The 17,688-nt window shown below is 49.7% G+C and overlaps 10 non-coding genes across 10 annotated transcripts; 4 read left to right on the forward strand and 6 right to left on the reverse strand.

The window, feature by feature from the left end:
• Nucleotides 1-650: 650 nt before the first annotated feature.
• Nucleotides 651-733, reverse strand: TRNAL-UAA (transfer RNA leucine (anticodon UAA)). The gene has a single exon. It is a non-coding gene; the product is annotated as a tRNA-Leu (tRNA).
• Nucleotides 734-2,833: 2,100 nt separating this feature from the next.
• Nucleotides 2,834-2,916, reverse strand: TRNAL-UAA (transfer RNA leucine (anticodon UAA)). Its single transcript has one exon. It is a non-coding gene; the product is annotated as a tRNA-Leu (tRNA).
• A 243-nt stretch (nt 2,917-3,159) lies between these two features.
• Nucleotides 3,160-3,231, forward strand: TRNAE-UUC (transfer RNA glutamic acid (anticodon UUC)). The gene has a single exon. It is a non-coding gene; the product is annotated as a tRNA-Glu (tRNA).
• Nucleotides 3,232-5,031: 1,800 nt separating this feature from the next.
• Nucleotides 5,032-5,114, reverse strand: TRNAL-UAA (transfer RNA leucine (anticodon UAA)). Its single transcript has one exon. It is a non-coding gene; the product is annotated as a tRNA-Leu (tRNA).
• A 243-nt stretch (nt 5,115-5,357) lies between these two features.
• On the forward strand, nt 5,358-5,429 carry TRNAE-UUC (transfer RNA glutamic acid (anticodon UUC)). Its single transcript has one exon. It is a non-coding gene; the product is annotated as a tRNA-Glu (tRNA).
• A 1,800-nt stretch (nt 5,430-7,229) lies between these two features.
• TRNAL-UAA (transfer RNA leucine (anticodon UAA)) lies at nt 7,230-7,312 on the reverse strand. Its single transcript has one exon. It is a non-coding gene; the product is annotated as a tRNA-Leu (tRNA).
• An 835-nt stretch (nt 7,313-8,147) lies between these two features.
• Nucleotides 8,148-8,230, reverse strand: TRNAL-UAA (transfer RNA leucine (anticodon UAA)). Its single transcript has one exon. It is a non-coding gene; the product is annotated as a tRNA-Leu (tRNA).
• Nucleotides 8,231-9,450: 1,220 nt separating this feature from the next.
• TRNAE-CUC (transfer RNA glutamic acid (anticodon CUC)) lies at nt 9,451-9,522 on the forward strand. Its single transcript has one exon. It is a non-coding gene; the product is annotated as a tRNA-Glu (tRNA).
• Nucleotides 9,523-16,594: 7,072 nt separating this feature from the next.
• TRNAL-UAA (transfer RNA leucine (anticodon UAA)) lies at nt 16,595-16,677 on the reverse strand. The gene has a single exon. It is a non-coding gene; the product is annotated as a tRNA-Leu (tRNA).
• Nucleotides 16,678-16,948: 271 nt separating this feature from the next.
• Nucleotides 16,949-17,020, forward strand: TRNAE-UUC (transfer RNA glutamic acid (anticodon UUC)). The gene has a single exon. It is a non-coding gene; the product is annotated as a tRNA-Glu (tRNA).
• The last annotated feature ends 668 nt before the right edge of the window (nt 17,021-17,688 follow it).

Consider the following 17,688-nt stretch of genomic DNA (forward strand, 5'->3'; position numbering starts at 1 on the left):
TAACAGGTACTGCAGGTGTCTGCCTAGCCTGAGAGATGCCTGTCTGGTGCTTCCCTCAGGACAGAAAGTGCCTTCCATTCGAGCATGGAGGGTGAGGGACATGGGTCACCCTCATATACAGGGGTGTGGGCTTGGGCAGGATAGTTTGTGGGGGACACGTCAGGGCATTGCCCGTTTGGAAGCCCGTTCTGAAGGTGAAAGGAGGCGGGGCAGGCAACTCTGCTCAATGTCTTTCCCAGAGGCCTGTGGAGAACCCTTTGCACGTTTGAGCCAGCCGGGCCTGCATCAGCAGATCCTGCTCCACTGGGAAGGTAGAGCCTGTAGGCGTAAATCAAAAAAAGGGGAGAAATCTGCAAGAGCCGGGTTAACAAATTCTAGCGGCAGACCCATGTTGCCCAGGAAGCAATCAGTTTCTCCTGTTCCCTATAGTGGAAAAAGACATAGGAGGTGTATTTCTCTAGGCAGGGGCTCTGTGTAGATGGCACTTCATTGCTCTGGGAAGCATCCATGCTGGTAGAAGAGTAGCAGCAGACACCACACCTGAGGCTTGAATGGGGACCGTTGGGGAGGGGCAGTGGGAGGCGGAGGAGGGCAGAGGAAAATGCTTTTCAAAAGCATCTGCACGTCCCTACAAACCTGCTGAAAACCCATACCAGGAATGGGGCTCGAACCCATGCGGACAAACGTCCATTGGATCTTAAGTCAGATGCCTTAACCACTCAGCCACCCTGGTGAGACCCAAGGATTTACTTTCTTCAACTCCCTTTTTATGCTTGCTGCTGTAGCACCGGCTGTCCAGCAAGAGGTGATTGCAGAGTTAAAAGGCTTTTGCAGGAGGTTAAAAGTAATTGCTTATAACAAACACACTGTGTGACACCTAACTTTCTCCCACTCGGACTTTACCGTTAATCTTTATATTGGAGTTAGCTTAGTCACAATAAGGGGGTGAGCAAGGCAGGCACACTAGAGCATCTCCTCCCTGGTGGTCTATTGGCTAGGATTCCGCGCTTCCACCGCGGCAGCCCGGGTTCGATTCCCCGTCTGGGAAGATCCCTCTAAAGCATAGATTGCTTAATTTGTCTGTGTATCTTTTTTAAAAGAAGGTCTTTAAAAAGGCACCCCTCCCAATAGATGAAAGCGGAGGAATGGGGCTTGTTCTCCTGTGCCCCAGGTTGCTTTACCCCCATTGACCTAAGCCACCTTCGTGCGCACGCAGTCCCCCGCCCAGTCAGGTGCTCTATGTTGGCGTGAAGTGCAGTACCAGCTCAACAGAAAGGTAAATTGCTGGAAAACCCTGCTGTGATGCATACATCTACTTTGGAGCACTCTTCTCCTTTGCACTCTTGAATGGCTTAAGCGCAATGTATTCTTCCAGCAAGCTGAATAACGAGATAGGTGAGAGAAGGTGTACCAGCAGTCTGTGCGCCATCAGCAGCCACTAGGTGTCCCTCTTGTGTTTTCCCGGGGATCCTGATTGTGCAGGAATTCATCGGTTCAGTAGCAAGGGGGAGAGGATGGCCTGTGCCTGGAAGTGACAGACAGTCTGGTGGCATCATGAGGATTAAGTTCCGATTCATATTTGCTGTAGAATAAAATATGTTTTCAGCACCCATGAGCTTTGTCACTCGGAGAGCAGTGTATGAACTTTTGCTGCACAGCTCTGGGCTCCCTGGTAGTCTAGTGGTTAGGATTCAGCGCTCTCACCGCCGCGGCCCGGGTTCGATTCTCGGTCAGTGAAAAATCCCTCTTCTGGCCTTGAAAGCTTTTCCTTCCCGTAGGTCAGGGCTTCTCAAAATGAAGTTGCTTTTCTGACTCACAATTTGCCTAGCATGACGCAGTATTGCTCAAAATATGATTTTCGCAAGGTTCCTTTAGAGCTGCTTTCCACGGTGGGAGGCAAGGCTCTTGAGCAAGTGAGATCCTGTATTCCGAGGCGCGCTTCCTTTTGTAGGCTTCTGACCCCATGGCATGTGGCAGGTAGTCCTCCTTTGACTGGGCCACAGGCTTTGTCTCCAAATGGAGTCCTGGACCGACTGCAACCCACCTGTTTGCTAAAACGGAAGTCTGCCTCTGGGTAAGAAAAAGCTGAGCTGCACGTGCGGAAAGCGGCAGACGCCAGAGGCAGGGAGGGTGTGGCAAGGGCTGCCTGATTTGCATAGTGACGTGTTGCATCTTGGGAATGTACAGGCTTTGGAGCTTAACAGGTACTGCAGGTGTCTGCCTGGCCTGAGAGATGCCTGTCTGGTGCTTCCCTCAGGACAGAAAGTGCCTTCCATTCGAGCATGGAGGGTGAGGGACATGGGTCACCCTCATATACAGGGGTGTGGGCTTGGGCAGGATAGTTTGTGGGGGACCCGTCAGGGCATTGCCCGTTTGGAAGCCCGTTCTGAAGGCGAGAGGAGGCGGGGCAGGCAACTCTGCTCAATGTCTTTCCCAGAGGCCTATGGAGAACCCTTTGCACGTTTGAGCCAGCCGGGCCTGCATCAGCAGATCCTGCTCCACTGGGAAGGGAGAGCCTGTAGGCGTAAATCAAAAAAAGGGGAGAAATCTGCAAATTCTAGCGGCAGACCCATGTTGCCCAGGAAGCAATCAGTTTCTCCTGCTCCCTATAGTGGAAAAAGACATAGGAGGTGTATTTCTCTAGGCAGGGGCTCTGTGTAGATGGCACTTCATTGCTCTGGGAAGCATCCATGCTGGTAGAAGAGTAGCAGCAGACTCCACACCTGAGGCTTGAATGGGGACCGTTGGGGAGGGGCAGTGGGAGGCCGAGGAGGGCGGAGGAAAATGCTTTTCAAAAGCATCTGCACGTTCCTACAAACCTGCTGAAAACCCATACCAGGAATGGGGCTCGAACCCATGCGGACAAACGGCCATTGGATCTTAAGTCCAACGCCTTAACCACTCAGCCACCCTGGTGAGACCCAAGGATTTACTTTCTTCAACTCCCTTTTTATGCTTGCTGCTGTAGCACCGGCTGTCCAGCAAGAGGTGATTGCAGAGTTAAAAGGCTTTTGCAGGAGGTTAAAAGTAATTGCTTATAACAAACACACTGTGTGACACCTAACTTTCTCCCACTCGGACTTTACCGTTAATTTTTATATTGGAGTTAGCTTAGTCACAATAAGGGGGTGAGCAAGGCAGGCACACTAGAGCATCTCCTCCCTGGTGGTCTAGTGGCTAGGATTCGGTGTTTTCACCGCCGCGGGCCGGGTTCGATTCCCGGTCAGGGAAGATCCCTCTAATGCATAGATTGCTTAATTTGTCTGTGTATCTTTTTTAAAAGAAGGTCTTTAAAAAGGCACCCCTCCCAATAGATGAAAGCGGAGGAATGGGGCTTGTTCTCCTGTGCCCCAGGTTGCTTTGCCCCCATTGACCTAAGCCACCATTGTGCGCACGCAGTCCCCCACCCAGTCAGGTGCTCTATGTTGGCGTGAAGTGCAGTACCAGCTCAACAGAAAGGTAAATTGCTGGAAAACCCTGCTTTGATGCATACATCTACTTTGGAGCACTCTTCTCCTGTGCACTCTTGAATCGCTTAAGCGCAATGTATTTTTCCAGCAAGCTGAATAACGAGATAGGTGAGAGAAGGTGTACCAGCTGTCTGTGCGCCATCAGCAGCCACTAGGTGTCCCTCTTGTGTTTTCCCGGGGATCCTGATTGTGCAGGAATTCATCGGTTCAGTAGCAAGGGGGAGAGCATGGCCTGTGCCTGGATGTGACAGACAGTCTGGTGGCATCATGAGGATTAAGTTCCGATTCATATTTGCTGTAGAATAAAATATGTTTTCAGCACCCATGAGCTTTGTCACTCGGAGAGCAGTGTATGAACTTTTGCTGCACAGCTCTGGGCTCCCTGGTGGTCTAATGGTTAGGATTCGGCGCTCTCACCGCCGCGGCCCGGGTTTGATTCTCGGTCTGGGAAAAGTCCCTCTTCTGGCCTTGAAAGATTTTCCTTCCCATAGGTCAGGGCTTCTCAAAATGAAGTTGCTTTTCTGACTCACAATTTGCCTAGCATGACTCAGTATTGCTCAAAATATGATTTTCGCAAGGTTCCTTTAGAGCTGCTTTCCACGGTGGGAGGCAAGGCTCTTGAACAAGTGATATCCTGTATTCCGAGGTGTGCTTCCTTTTGTAGGCTTCTGACCCCATGGCATGTGGCAGGTAGTCCTCCTTTGACTGGGCCACAGATTTTGTCTCCTAATGGCGTCCTGGACCGACTGCAACCCACCTGTTTGCTAAAACGGAAGTCTGCCTCTGGGTAAGAAAAAGCTGAGCTGCACGTACGGAAAGCGGCAGAGGCCAGAGGCAGGGAGGGTGTGGCAAGGGCTGCCTGATTTGCATAGTGACCTGTTGCATCTTGGGAATGTACAGGCTTTGGAGCTTAACAGGTACTGCAGGTGTCTGCCTGGCCTGAGAGATGCCTGTCTGGTGCTTCCCTCAGGACAGAAAGTGCCTTCCATTCGAGCATGGAGGGTGAGGGACATGGGTCACCCTCATATACAGGGGTGTGGGCTTGGGCAGGATAGTTTGTGGTGGACACGTCAGGGCATTGCCCGTTTGGAAGCCCGTTCTGAAGGCGAGAGGAGGCGGGGCAGGCAACTCTGCTCAATGTCTTTCCCAGAGGCCTGTGGAGAACCCTTTGCACGTTTGAGCCAGCCGGGCCTGCATCAGCAGATCCTGCTCCACTGGGAAGGGAGAGCCTGTAGGCGTAAATCAAAAAAAGGGGAGAAATCTGCAAGAGCCGGGTTAACAAATTCTAGTGGCAGACCCATGTTGCCCAGGAAGCAATCAGTTTCTCCTGCTCCCTATAGTGGAAAAAGACATAGGAGGTGTATTTCTCTAGGCAGGGGCTCTGTGTAGATGGCACTTCATTGCTCTGGGAAGCATCCATGCTGGTAGAAGAGTAGCAGCAGACTCCACACCTGAGGCTTGAATGGGGACCGTTGGGGAGGGGCAGTGGGAGGCCGAGGAGGGCGGAGGAAAATGCTTTTCAAAAGCATCTGCACGTTCCTACAAACCTGCTGAAAACCCATACCAGGAATGGGGCTCGAACCCATGCGGACAAGCGTCCATTGGATCTTAAGTCCAACGCCTTAACCACTCGGCCACCCAGGTGAGACCCAAGGATTTACTTTCTTTAACTCCCTTTTTATGCTTGCTGCTGTAGCACCGGCTGTCCAGCAAGAGGTGATTGCAGAGTTAAAAGGCTTTTGCAGGAGGTTAAAAGTAATTGCTTATAACAAACACACTGTGTGACACCTTACTTTCTCCCACTCGGACTTTACCGTTAATTTTTATATTGGAGTTAGCTTAGTCACAATAAGGGGGTGAGCAAGGCAGGCTCACTAGAGCATCTCCTCCCTGGTGGTCTAGTGGCTAGGATTCGGCGCTTTCACCGCCGCGGCCCGGGTTCGATTCCCGGTCAGGGAAGATCCCTCTAAAGCATAGATTGCTTAATTTGTCTGTGTATCTTTTTTAAAAGAAGTACTTTAAAAAGGCACCCCTCCCAATAGATGAAAGCAGAGGAATGGGGCTTGTTCTCCTGTGCCCCAGGTTGCTTTACCCCCATTGACCTAAGCCACCTTCGTGCGCACGCAGTCCCCCGCCCAGTCAGGTGCTCTATGTTGGCGTGAAGTGCAGTACCAGCTCAACAGAAAGGTAAATTGCTGGAAAACCCTGCTGTGATGCATACATCTACTTTGGAGCACTCTTCTCCTTTGCACTCTTGAATCGCTTAAGCGCAATGTATTCTTCCAGCAAGCTGAATAACGAGATAGGTGAGAGAAGGTGTACCAGCAGTCTGTGCGCCATCAGCAGCCACTAGGTGTCCCTCTTGTGTTTTCCCGGGGATCCTGATTGTGCAGGAATTCATCGGTTCAGTAGCAAGGGGGAGAGGATGGCCTGTGCCTGGAAGTGACAGACAGTCTGGTGGCATCATGAGGATTAAGTTCCGATTCATATTTGCTGTAGAATAAAATATGTTTTCAGCACCCATGAGCTTTGTCACTCGGAGAGCAGTGTATGAACTTTTGCTGCACAGCTCTGGGCTCCCTGGTAGTCTAGTGGTTAGGATTCAGCGCTCTCACCGCCGCGGCCCGGGTTCGATTCTCGGTCAGTGAAAAGTCCCTCTTCTGGCCTTGAAAGCTTTTCCTTCCCGTAGGTCAGGGCTTCTCAAAATGAAGTTGCTTTTCTGACTCACAATTTGCCTAGCATGACGCAGTATTGCTCAAAATATGATTTTCGCAAGGTTCCTTTAGAGCTGCTTTCCACGGTGGGAGGCAAGGCTCTTGAGCAAGTGAGATCCTGTATTCCGAGGCGCGCTTCCTTTTGTAGGCTTCTGACCCCATGGCATGTGGCAGGTAGTCCTCCTTTTACTGGGCCACAGGCTTTGTCTCCAAATGGCGTCCTGGACCGACTGCAACCCACCTGTTTGCTAAAACGGAAGTCTGCCTCTGGGTAAGAAAAAGCTGAGCTGCACGTGCGGAAAGCGGCAGAGGCCAGAGGCAGGGAGGGTGTGGCAAAGGCTGCCTGATTTGCATAGTGACGTGTTGCATCTTGGGAATGTACAGGCTTTGGAGCTTAACAGGTACTGCAGGTGTCTGCCTGGCCTGAGAGATGCCTGTCTGGTGCTTCCCTCAGGACAGAAAGTGCCTTCCATTCGAGCATGGAGGGTGAGGGACATGGGTCACCCTCATATACAGGGGTGTGGGCTTGGGCAGGATAGTTTGCGGGGGACCCGTCAGGGCATTGCCCGTTTGGAAGCCCGTTCTGAAGGCGAGAGGAGGCGGGGCAGGCAACTCTGCTCAATGTCTTTCCCAGAGGCCTGTGGAGAACCCTTTGCACGTTTGAGCCAGCCGGGCCTGCATCAGCAGATCCTGCTCCACTGGGAAGGGAGAGCCTGTAGGCGTAAATCAAAAAAAGGGGAGAAATCTGCAAGAGCCGGGTTAACAAATTCTAGTGGCAGACCCATGTTGCCCAGGAAGCAATCAGTTTCTCCTGCTCCCTATAGTGGAAAAAGACATAGGAGGTGTATTTCTCTAGGCAGGGGCTCTGTGTAGATGGCACTTCATTGCTCTGGGAAGCATCCATGCTGGTAGAAGAGTAGCAGCAGACTCCACACCTGAGGCTTGAATGGGGACCGTTGGGGAGGGGCAGTGGGAGGCCGAGGAGGGCGGAGGAAAATGCTTTTCAAAAGCATCTGCACGTTCCTACAAACCTGCTGAAAACCCATACCAGGAATGGGGCTCGAACCCATGCGGACAAGCGTCCATTGGATCTTAAGTCCAACGCCTTAACCACTCGGCCACCCAGGTGAGACCCAAGGATTTACTTTCTTTAACTCCCTTTTTATGCTTGCTGCTGTAGCACCGGCTGTCCAGCAAGAGGTGATTGCAGAGTTAAAAGGCTTTTGCAGGAGGTTAAAAGTAATTGCTTATAACAAACACACTGTGTGACACCTTACTTTCTCCCACTCGGACTTTACCGTTAATTTTTATATTGGAGTTAGCTTAGTCACAATAAGGGGGTGAGCAAGGCAGGCTCACTAGAGCATCTACTCACAGAAAGTGCCTTCCATTCGAGCATGGAGGGTGAGGGACATGGGTCACCCTCATATACAGGGGTGTGGGCTTGGGCAGGATAGTTTGTGGGGGACCCGTCAGGGCATTGCCCGTTTGGAAGCCCGTTCTGAAGGCGAGAGGAGGCGGGGCAGGCAACTCTGCTCAATGTCTTTCCCAGAGGCCTGTGGAGAACCCTTTGCACGTTTGAGCCAGCCGGGCCTGCATCAGCAGATCCTGCTCCACTGGGAAGGGAGAGCCTGTAGGCGTAAATCAAAAAAAGGGGAGAAATCTGCAAGAGCCGGGTTAACAAATTCTAGCGGCAGACCCATGTTACCCAGGAAGCAATCAGTTTCTCCTGCTCCCTATAGTGGAAAAAGACATAGGAGGTGTATTTCTATAGGCAGGGGCTCTGTGTAGATGGCACTTCATTGCTCTGGGAAGCATCCATGCTTGTAGAAGAGTAGCAGCAGACCCCACACCTGAGGCTTGAATGGGGACCGTTGGGGAGGGGCAGTGGGAGGCGGAGGAGGGCAGAGGAAAATGCTTTTCAAAAGCATCTGCACGTTCCTACAAACCTGCAGAAAACCCATACCAGGAATGGGACTCGAACCCATGCGGACAAACGCCCATTGGATCTTAAGTCCAATGCCTTAACCACTCGGCCACCCTGGTGAGACCCAAGGATTTACTTTCTTCAACTCCCTTTTTATGCTTGCTGCTGTAGCACTGGCTGTCCAGCAAGAGGTGATTGCAGAGTTAACCCCTTCGCTGCGGCGGCTATTCCGCCGCAGCGCTAAAGGGGCGGGGCGGCCGCGCGGCGGCCGCATGCTGTTGACGGAGCCTCTCCGTCACCAGCCGCGGTTGAGCTATGCTGGTGACGGAGCGGTTCCGTCATGACCCGCCCCGCTCATTAGAACGCCAGCGCAGGCGCGAAATCAGCGCCGCGCAGGCGCGGCGGCTGGGCCATGACGGAACCGCTCCGTCATCAGCACAGCGCGCCCGCAGCTGATGACAGAGCGGTTCCGTCATCAGCATGCAAAGGGTTAAAAGGCTTTTGCAGGAGGTTAAAAGTAATTGCTTATAACAAACACACTGTGTGACACCTAACTTTCTCTCACTCGGACTTTACCGTTAATCTTTATATTGGAGTTAGCTTAGTCACAATAAGGGGGTGAGCAAGGCAGGCACACTAGAGCATCTCTTCCCTGGTGGTCTAGAGGCTAGGATTGGGCGCTTTCACTACCGCGGCCCGTGTTCAATTCCTGGTCAGGGACGATCCCTCTAATGCATAGATTGCTTAATTTGTCTGTGTATCTTTTTTAAAATAAGGTCTTTAAAAAGGCACCCCTCCCAATAGATGAAAGCAGAGGAATGGGGCTTGTTCTCCTGTGCCCCAGGTTGCTTTACCCCCATTGACCTAAGCCATCTTCGTGCGCACGCAGTCCCCCACCCAGTCAGGTGCTCTATGTTGGCGTGAAGTGCAGTACCAGCTCAACAGAAAGGTAAATTAATGGAAAACCCTGCTGTGATGCATACATCTACTTTGGAGCACTCTTCTCCTTTGCACTCTTGAATCGCTTAAGCGCAATGTATTCTTCCAGCAAGCTGAATAACGAGATAGGTGAGAGAAGGTGTACCAGCAGTCTGTGCACCATCAGCAGCCACTAGGTGTCCCTCTTGTGTTTTCCCGGGGATCCTGATTGTGCAGGAATTCATCGGTTTAGTAGCAAGGGGGAGAGGATGGCCTGTGCCTGGAAGTGACAGACAGTCTGGTGGCATCATGAGGATTAAGTTCCGATTCATATTTGCTGTAGAATAAAATATGTTTTCAGCACCCATGAGCTTTGTCACTCGGAGAGCAGTGTATGAACTTTTGCTGTACAGCTCTGGGCTCCCTGGTGGTCTAGTGGTTAGGATTCGGCGCTCTCACCGCCGCGGCCCGGGTTCGATTCCCGGTCAGGGAAAAGTCCCTCTTCTGACCTTGAAAGCTTTTCCTTCCCGTAGGTCAGGGCTTCTCGAAATGAAGTTGCTTTTCTGACTCACAATTTGCCTAGCATGACGCAGTATTGCTCAAAATATGATTTTCGCAAGGTTCCTTTAGAGCTGCTTTCCACGGTGGGAGGCAAGGCTCTTGAGCAAGTGCTATCCTGTATTCCGAGGTGTGCTTCCTTTTGTAAGCTTCTGACCCCATGGCATGTGGCAGGTAGTCCTCCTTTGACTGGGCCACAGGCTTTGTCTCCAAATGGCGTCCTGGACAGCAGCGGTGCGTCCATTGGGGCGTAGCCCCACCAGCCACCATGGACGCATTGCGGCCGCCAGCCTATCTAAATAAAAGACATTGCGCTGAACAATCAGCCGCCTCGAATGTGCAGGGGGGGTGGCCTGCTGCAGCTTGAGTGACAGACACTCAGGCTGCAGCAGACCGTAGTGGGCAGTCCCGCTGGGGAACTTATAGTGCGCATGCTTGGGAAAGTTGAAAACTTTTCCAAGCATGCGCACTGTAAGATCCCCAGCGGGACCCAGGGGTGCTGTTCGCCTGCCACAGCCCGGGTTTACAGAGGGCGACAGGGCGAGCAGAAAATATGCCACGCTAGCCAATCCTGGCGCTGCATGCTGCGCCAGGATTGGCTGGTCCACCGGTGCAGCATCCCATTGGATGCCGCGCTTGGGGGTGGCACACACACTGTCTGACGCACGCACTGCGAGGATGTCGGCGCCACGGTAAGAAAACTTTGGGAACCTTTCTCCCGTTATTGTTTTTAGTCTGCAGCATTTAGACACTCATGAAATTGAAAGTTAATGTTCAGCGACTTTCATTATCTGCTCGGCCCTCCTATTCATTAGAATCCCATAGCTCAGAAGACGCCGGCCCTCTATGTCAGTCAGCCACTGGAGACGGAAAAGGTCACACAAACTAAGCGTCAATAAATGAACACGTCGTGCCACAAATTCCCTGTGCTCCGCAAAAAAAAAACGGCTGCGCCTCTCTCTATTTTACTCTGAAACGCAATAAAACAGGAAAGGTTGGTATTGATGCTCGCAAAGGCTAGACGGTAATAATGACTAGGTTCCATGTAAGTGTCCGGCGGATGATGAAGAACTGCTCCCTGCATGCACCATCGCTTTGGCGCTGACCCGGCGTTTTAAATTTATTTATTTGTGCAATTTTATATAGCGCGAACTTTACCCGAAGGTGTCAGAGCGCTTCACAAAAGGACCAATAATGATACACGAGTAACAAAATATAAAAGCAAACATTAAGTTACATGGATCAAAAGTGACACTAGTGAGCGACCAAAATACATGAGATAGCAATCGGAGCATTACAGGAGAAATAAAAGTGACAGGCAATGGTGGCCGGATGCAAGTATCTAAAGCAAACAAAATGTGCGAGGTAACAAACAGTGTGTTACAAGACACTTCGTAGCTCGTGTGTCTGCTTGTTGGGATTGGTGGTCAGTTTGTCTGGAGCCTGTTTTGTTCGTACTGTCCACAGTCACCTTCGTTGCCAACATTTACAGATATTCCTGATGTCCGTTGTTGCGAGGCAGTTCTATGGATAAGAACTTTCTACCCTTTGTAGCGCCTGTTGTACACGGGCTGCTTGGTGAATAAAAGACTGCTGCTGAGATGAGATGATTTGGATGGCATGATTTCAAACCTGCAAGGCTGACTCAGCCTTCCACCCGTTCGATGACCTGTCTGCTGGCTATTGATCCGGCTGGGGTTCAGGCAGCCATCACTCGGATGCCTGCTCTCTGCAGCGATAAAACATGATTATCTGGAGCCCACGTGAGGATCTTCCATTACCGACATGTTAGGACGGGTGGAGGAAAGCACACTGTAAAATCAATCCGCTTCCTCGGTCACTGCATTTTATGTCTGATACATGATGATTGAAATGACAGCAGAAATAACAACACAGGTTTTAAATCGTGGTTTAAAAATCATTTCTTTCTACCAATCCCAACAATTACCATAGGGCATGTGAGCAAATTTTAGTACATAAGGTTGTTTGACAACAAACAGTTTGCTTTTAGTTGCACAAAAATTATGTGAGTAATACAGTATTACTAAACTGGGTAATGGCAACAGCTGGTATTTACAGCGGCTTAGAAACAGCACAAGGGCGGTATGAAGTGCTTTATTAAAATGAAATTATGGTTATTACACTGAAAAAATAGGTTTCTTCTACACTGTGGTATGTCCATGTTTATAATATGACCAACATCTCAGGGGAGTGAAAAAATATTAATTTGACTTTAAAGAATAAGTGATTATGTCTGCTCATAGATAAAAGCTGGCATTTTGAACGTACACAGATGATACGTTTACAAAAATGGCTTTGATCCGAATGCCTCAAAGCACTTTCCTCTTACACCAGGTGATTAAGCCACCATTCCTTAGGCATGCTTGTGCTTCACCTCCTTAAAGGTGAAAACCACATGCTCCCCTCAATAGCCGTTTGCGCGAGTCCTCGTGTCCGCTGCTACAGGTCAACGTTTACTCAAACCCTATTAAAGCGGCCAAATGAAAACAGCTGACCTTAACAAATGTGCTGCTAGCTGGTGGCTTAGAGTTATCAAAGATTTGCAGAATATTGGCAACGCTAATACCGGGTGTGAGGGCACGGACTTCCAGGTCATGCCATTGCCCCGACTTGATGCGACTACAAAGCTGCTGGTTTGAGCAAGACATGGGTCCAGATTCCATTTTGACATTATGTGATTTGGGGCATATCTATCTCAATGTGCACAGAACTGTAAATGTATATGTTGATGTGCTTTGAGTTACGTGCCGACTCGAGTTATATGCCAAGTACATGTTACTGCGTCTCTTCCATTGAACCTTCTCAGCACACATCATGCTGTTGTAGCTACCGCACCCCATACCCAACATTTTTATGGTAGAGCGTTTCAGGGCCTTTCAACATGGCAGTGCAAAAATAAATTTGCAGATGTGTGTACCAGCGATGAGGTTGATCAAATCCATGTGTTGTGAGGCAGGAGGTGGGTCTTGCAGTGGGGTTAAAGGAACAGGGGCAGCGGTACCCATGGGAGTAGGAATGTTACCAGCATCTGAAAGTGATCACATGCAGTAGTCTGGGCTTGGTGTGGTGTGTTCTTGTTTGCAGAACTGCTGGCGAGAGTTGTCTGTAAGCCCTGTCTGCGCAGTTTTTATATGTACGTCATGTTTGCTGTCAGTTGACCTCTGTTGCAAATGTATATTAAACAGTTTTGGATGGGAAGGGAGTTCTGCCGAATCCCAGGATAGTACCTATTGTATTACGAGGGAAACTGGGAATTGCATTTATATAGCGCCTACTACCCCTGGCCATTCGTTGGCGCGCTACACTGCAAGTATCCAGTTGTTCCGACTACTGTCCTCAATGTAGCATCCTTGTTGGCTAGGCTACCCCGGCATTCGATGGCGGCTGTATAACTAGTTATTTTTATGTAATTAAAATGATAATGGAATCGATTAGTCGTTGACTGCGAAAAGCAGAATTTGTATGATTTCCAAACTTGTCCTAAAGAACATTGTAACAGAAAGGTGTTTTTTTTCTCGCCAGTGCTCTTAAATTGGTGTGAAATCCCCTTTTATTTAGCTCCGCGGGTTAATACATCTGCTGCAGAAATATGCAAGTGCAGATCGATTTGAAGCGCCCCAAAGGGCTGACTAAGAGGTTCGTTCTTCTGCACTTAGGAAGATTTCCTTTTTTACTAAGGGGGGGCGAGTATATCTTTTGCGACCGATACCCACATCTGGGTACATTGCCTTCCTTCCCAAAATCCCATCAGTGCCCGATAAATGAGCCGAACAAAGGGTTAACACAAACGTCTGTAAATACGCGATGATGTGTAGAATGCAGGAAAGCGATTATCAGCTTTACTTTGAGACGCCTTCACCGCACCTTGGTGTAAAGGTCACTTCTGGGATTGTGGTGGTTCTTTCGAGCTTGTGCCGCATACTTGGCTCTGGAATCAACTAGAAAAGTCCGGGGTGTCTGAGAGCGCGAGTGGGTGGGTGTGTGAAATTTAGATGCACGCTGCTTCCAGCGCTGCAGCCGCGCCATGTGATATTGTGCATGCCCATCCCCCACTGTGACCCCTGTCATTCTTTGTGCATGCTTACTGTAGTTCGTTGTCACACTTGTTTCGCTTTTGCCAAGAGGGACATGTTTTTAACGTGCCTTTTTATTCTTCCTTTTTAGTTTGAAAGATTGGAAAGCCTGCATGAACTACTTCCTTCAGCATTCCCCCGCTTCCAACGACTCCCCGAAAACCGTCCAGGGCAAGAAGGGCAAAAAGTATGCCTATTGCAGGTAAGAGTGCCACTACCTTGTGTGTACATATTGCATCTCGGGTGCTGAAGTGAACTTTATACTTTGCTTTTGGGTGACACCAAGTATTGCTGGTTTAATTGGATTCAGTTTGCTGACTTGTGATGCACGGCTTGATGGGTGCATGCGTTTGTTTTCCTGTGACTAGTTTGTTCTGATATAATTGTCTTATATGCAATAGTTTTCAGTACACAGTTTGCTCAATCAGTTATGATTTTGTGTGACTACCTGGATTCCTGGAGTGCCTCTGACTTCGTTCTGTTTCTTTACTTTTTGTGACTGTTGGTCCTGCGGGGAAACATTTTCAATTTATGTTGTCTTGTTTACTGGGAGCATTGCTTTTATTTTCCTTTAGTGTAATAGGCTGGCTGGTGAAGTGCACTTCCCATAGTGTGCAGTCACTTCAATTTGCCTTTAGGTGACTACCTGGCTTGATGGTGGTTTTCTATTTGATTTCATGTAAATCCTTGTCTTGATGAGTGCATTGGTTTTAGTTTGTTTGAGGTAACTGCTTCACATGCTGGTTTCATCACACAGCTGACACCCACCCTGAGAAAGCCAGAGCTGCCCTGTTAGTGGTATCAATACCAGTGCGCTTAGGTTCCTTACAGCTCCTTCACTTGAAGTGGGTTACCACCTACCCATTACTTTTTGTATCCTGCTCGTACCAAGTCAGATCCAGACCCAGACCAGTCCCCACAGTTGCTCCGGATTAAGGGACATTGTCATGTCATCTCAGGCGCGATGTAAAGACTCCCAGTGAGCTGAGGACTCTTGGCTCAAGAACCAACTAGCTGGAGACCCTTGTGGTTGTTTAAAGATTTAGGATCAGCCTGTAACTCAGTCTTGAGCTGGGTGGGTGACCTCGATTACAAAGTGGCTGTGCCAGATGTCCCATTATGACCCCTTTTGCCTGTCTCCCCTTCAGACACACAGGGCATAAAAGTGGGGGGTGCTCAACCCTGGCAAAAAACTGAGGGGTGGCCCTAAGAGCACAGCTGCCATCCTATCAGTGGTGGGATGCTTTGGTGCGCTGGTCTGGTTTTCTGGATGCATTGGCTCAAGTTTTTTCCCATGTAATTGATTGGGTGTCTTGGTAAGTTGCTTTTATGTGAATGTCTGACTAATGACTGCGCATTCCTTTCAGTGTGCACTTGCTTCAGTTTACTTTTTGAGTCACTGTCTAGTTTGCTGGATGTATTGCTTTCATTTTTCTTTCATTAAACTGTTTGACTTGCTTGGTGCTTTTATGTTGGTGCCTGCATGCTGAGGTGTACTCTTCTTCAGTTTAAATGTATGTGACTGGCCTGTTGACTAGCACCCTGCTTTCAAAGTGAAGGTTCACACTTGCTTTAGTTTACTTTTGTATGGTTGACTGCATGCACAGTTTTGCTGGATGCATTGCTTTAAGTTACTACTTGATGCATTGCTTTCAGTTTGCTTTCAAGTAATTGCCTCTCATTTTCCCAATGCTTGTGAAGGCTGTTTCCCAACTGCTGTGCAACTTCTTCTACTCTTAGAGCTGAGATTTTCATGAAAGTCCTATAGTCTGAATTCAGCACCTGAGCGTAATAGGACGAAATGTATGAAGCTCTGTGGTTATACTGAATAAGCAGCTACCTATGTTATGCCATCTATTAATGTAATAACTGCACTTTCACAATGGCTTTATTAACCTTCCTGCTTTCTCAAATTTTCTTGAAAATGCATGATTTGTCTTCTTTTTTTTCAAAATTTTCTTGGGGGGGGTTATCCCCACAAACCCCCCTTTTGGGGTTCGGGCTCGCTCGCTGCACTTGCTTGCTACGGTGCTGGATGCTAATTACTTTGCGCCCCACCACTTTCAAATGTCACCCACCGCCCCTGGTCCTGGACCGACTGCAACCCACCTGTTTGCTAAAACGGAAGTCTGCCTCTGGGTAAGAAAAAGCTGAGCTGCACGTACGGAAAGCGGCAGAGGCCAGAGGCAGGGAGGGTGTGGCAAGGGCTGCCTGATTTGCATAGTGACCTGTTGCATCTTGGGAATGTACAGGCTTTGGAGCTTAACAGGTACTGCAGGTGTCTGCCTGGCCTGAGAGATGCCTGCCTGGTGGTCCCCTCAGGACAGACAGTGCCTTCCATTCGAGCATGGAGGGTGAGGGACATGGGTCACCCTCATATACAGGGGAGTGGGCTTGGGCAGGATAGTTTGTGGGGGACCCGTCAGGCCATTGCCCGTTTGGAAGCCCGTTCGGAAGGCGAGAGGAGGCGGGGCAGGAAACTCTGCTCAATGTCTTTCCCAGAGGCCTGTGGAGAACCCTTTGCACGTTTGAGCCAGCCGGGCCTGCATCAGCAGATCCTGCTCCACTGGGAAGGGAGAGCCTGTAGGCGTAAATCAAAAAAAGGGGAGAAATCTGCAAGAGCTGGGTTAACAAATTCTAGCGGCAGACCCATGTTGCCCAGGAAGCAATCAGTTTCTCCTGCTCCCTATAGTGGAAAAAGACATAGGAGGTGTATTTCTCTAGGCAGGGGCTCTGTGTAGATGGCACTTCATTGCTCTGGGAAGCATCCATGCTAGTAGAAGAGTAGCAGCAGACTCCACACCTGAGGCTTGAATGGGGACCGTTGGGGAGGGGCAGTGGGAGGCGGAGGAGGGCGGAGGAAAATGCTTTTCAAAAGCATCTGCACGTTCCTACAAACCTGCTGAAAACCCATACCAGGAATGGGGCTCGAACCCATGCGGACAAACGTCCATTGGATCTTAAGTCCAACGCCTTAACCACTCAGCCACCCTGGTGAGACCCAAGGATTTACTATCTTCAACTCCCTTTTTATGCTTGCTGCTGTAGCACCGGCTGTCCAGCAAGAGGTGATTGCAGAGTTAAAAGGCTTTTGCAGGAGGTTAAAAGTAATTGCTTATAACAAACACACTGTGTGACACCTAACTTTCTCCCACTCGGACTTTACCGTTAATCTTTATATTGGAGTTAGCTTAGTCACAATAAGGGGGTGAAGTTAGCTTAGTCACAATAAGGGGGTGAACAAGGCAGGCACACTAGAGCATCTCCTCCCTGGTGGTCTAGTGGCTAGGATTTGGCGCTTTCACTGCCGCGGCCCGGGTTCGATTCCCGGTCAGGGAAGATCCCTCTAAAGCATAGATTGCTTAATTTGTCTGTGTATCTTTTTTAAAAGAAGGTCTTTAAAAAGGCACCCCTCCCAATAGATGAAAGCGGAGGAATGGGGCTTGTTCTCCTGTGCCCCAGGTTGCTTTACCCCCATTGACATACGCCACCTTCGTGCGCACGCAGTCCCCCACCCAGTCAGGTGCTCTATGTTGGCGTGAAGTGCAGTACCAGCTCAACAGAAAGGTAAATTGCTGGAAAACCCTGCTGTGATGCATACATCTACTTTGGAGCACTCTTCTCCTTTGCACACTTGAATCGCTTAAGCGCAATGTATTCTTCCAGCAAGCTGAATAACGAGATAAGTGAGAGAAGGTGTACCAGCAGTCTGTGCGCCATCAGCAGCCACTAGGTGTCCCTCTTGTGTTTTCCCGGGGATCCTGATTGTGCAGGAATTCATCGGTTCAGTAGCAAGGGGGGAAGGATGGCCTGTGCATGGAAGTGACAGACAGTCTGGTGGCATCATGAGGATTAAGTTCCGATTCATATTTGCTGTAGAATAAAATATGTTTTCAGCACCCATGAGCGTTGTCACTCGGAGAGCAGTGTATGAACTTTTGCTGCACAGCTCTGGGCTCCCTGGTGGTCTAGTGGTTAGGATTCGGCGCTCTCACCGCCACAGCCCA

Source organism: Lissotriton vulgaris, chromosome 4_1, assembly GCF_964263255.1.
Source record: "Lissotriton vulgaris chromosome 4_1, aLisVul1.2, whole genome shotgun sequence".
Lineage (NCBI taxonomy): Eukaryota > Metazoa > Chordata > Amphibia > Caudata > Salamandridae > Lissotriton > Lissotriton vulgaris.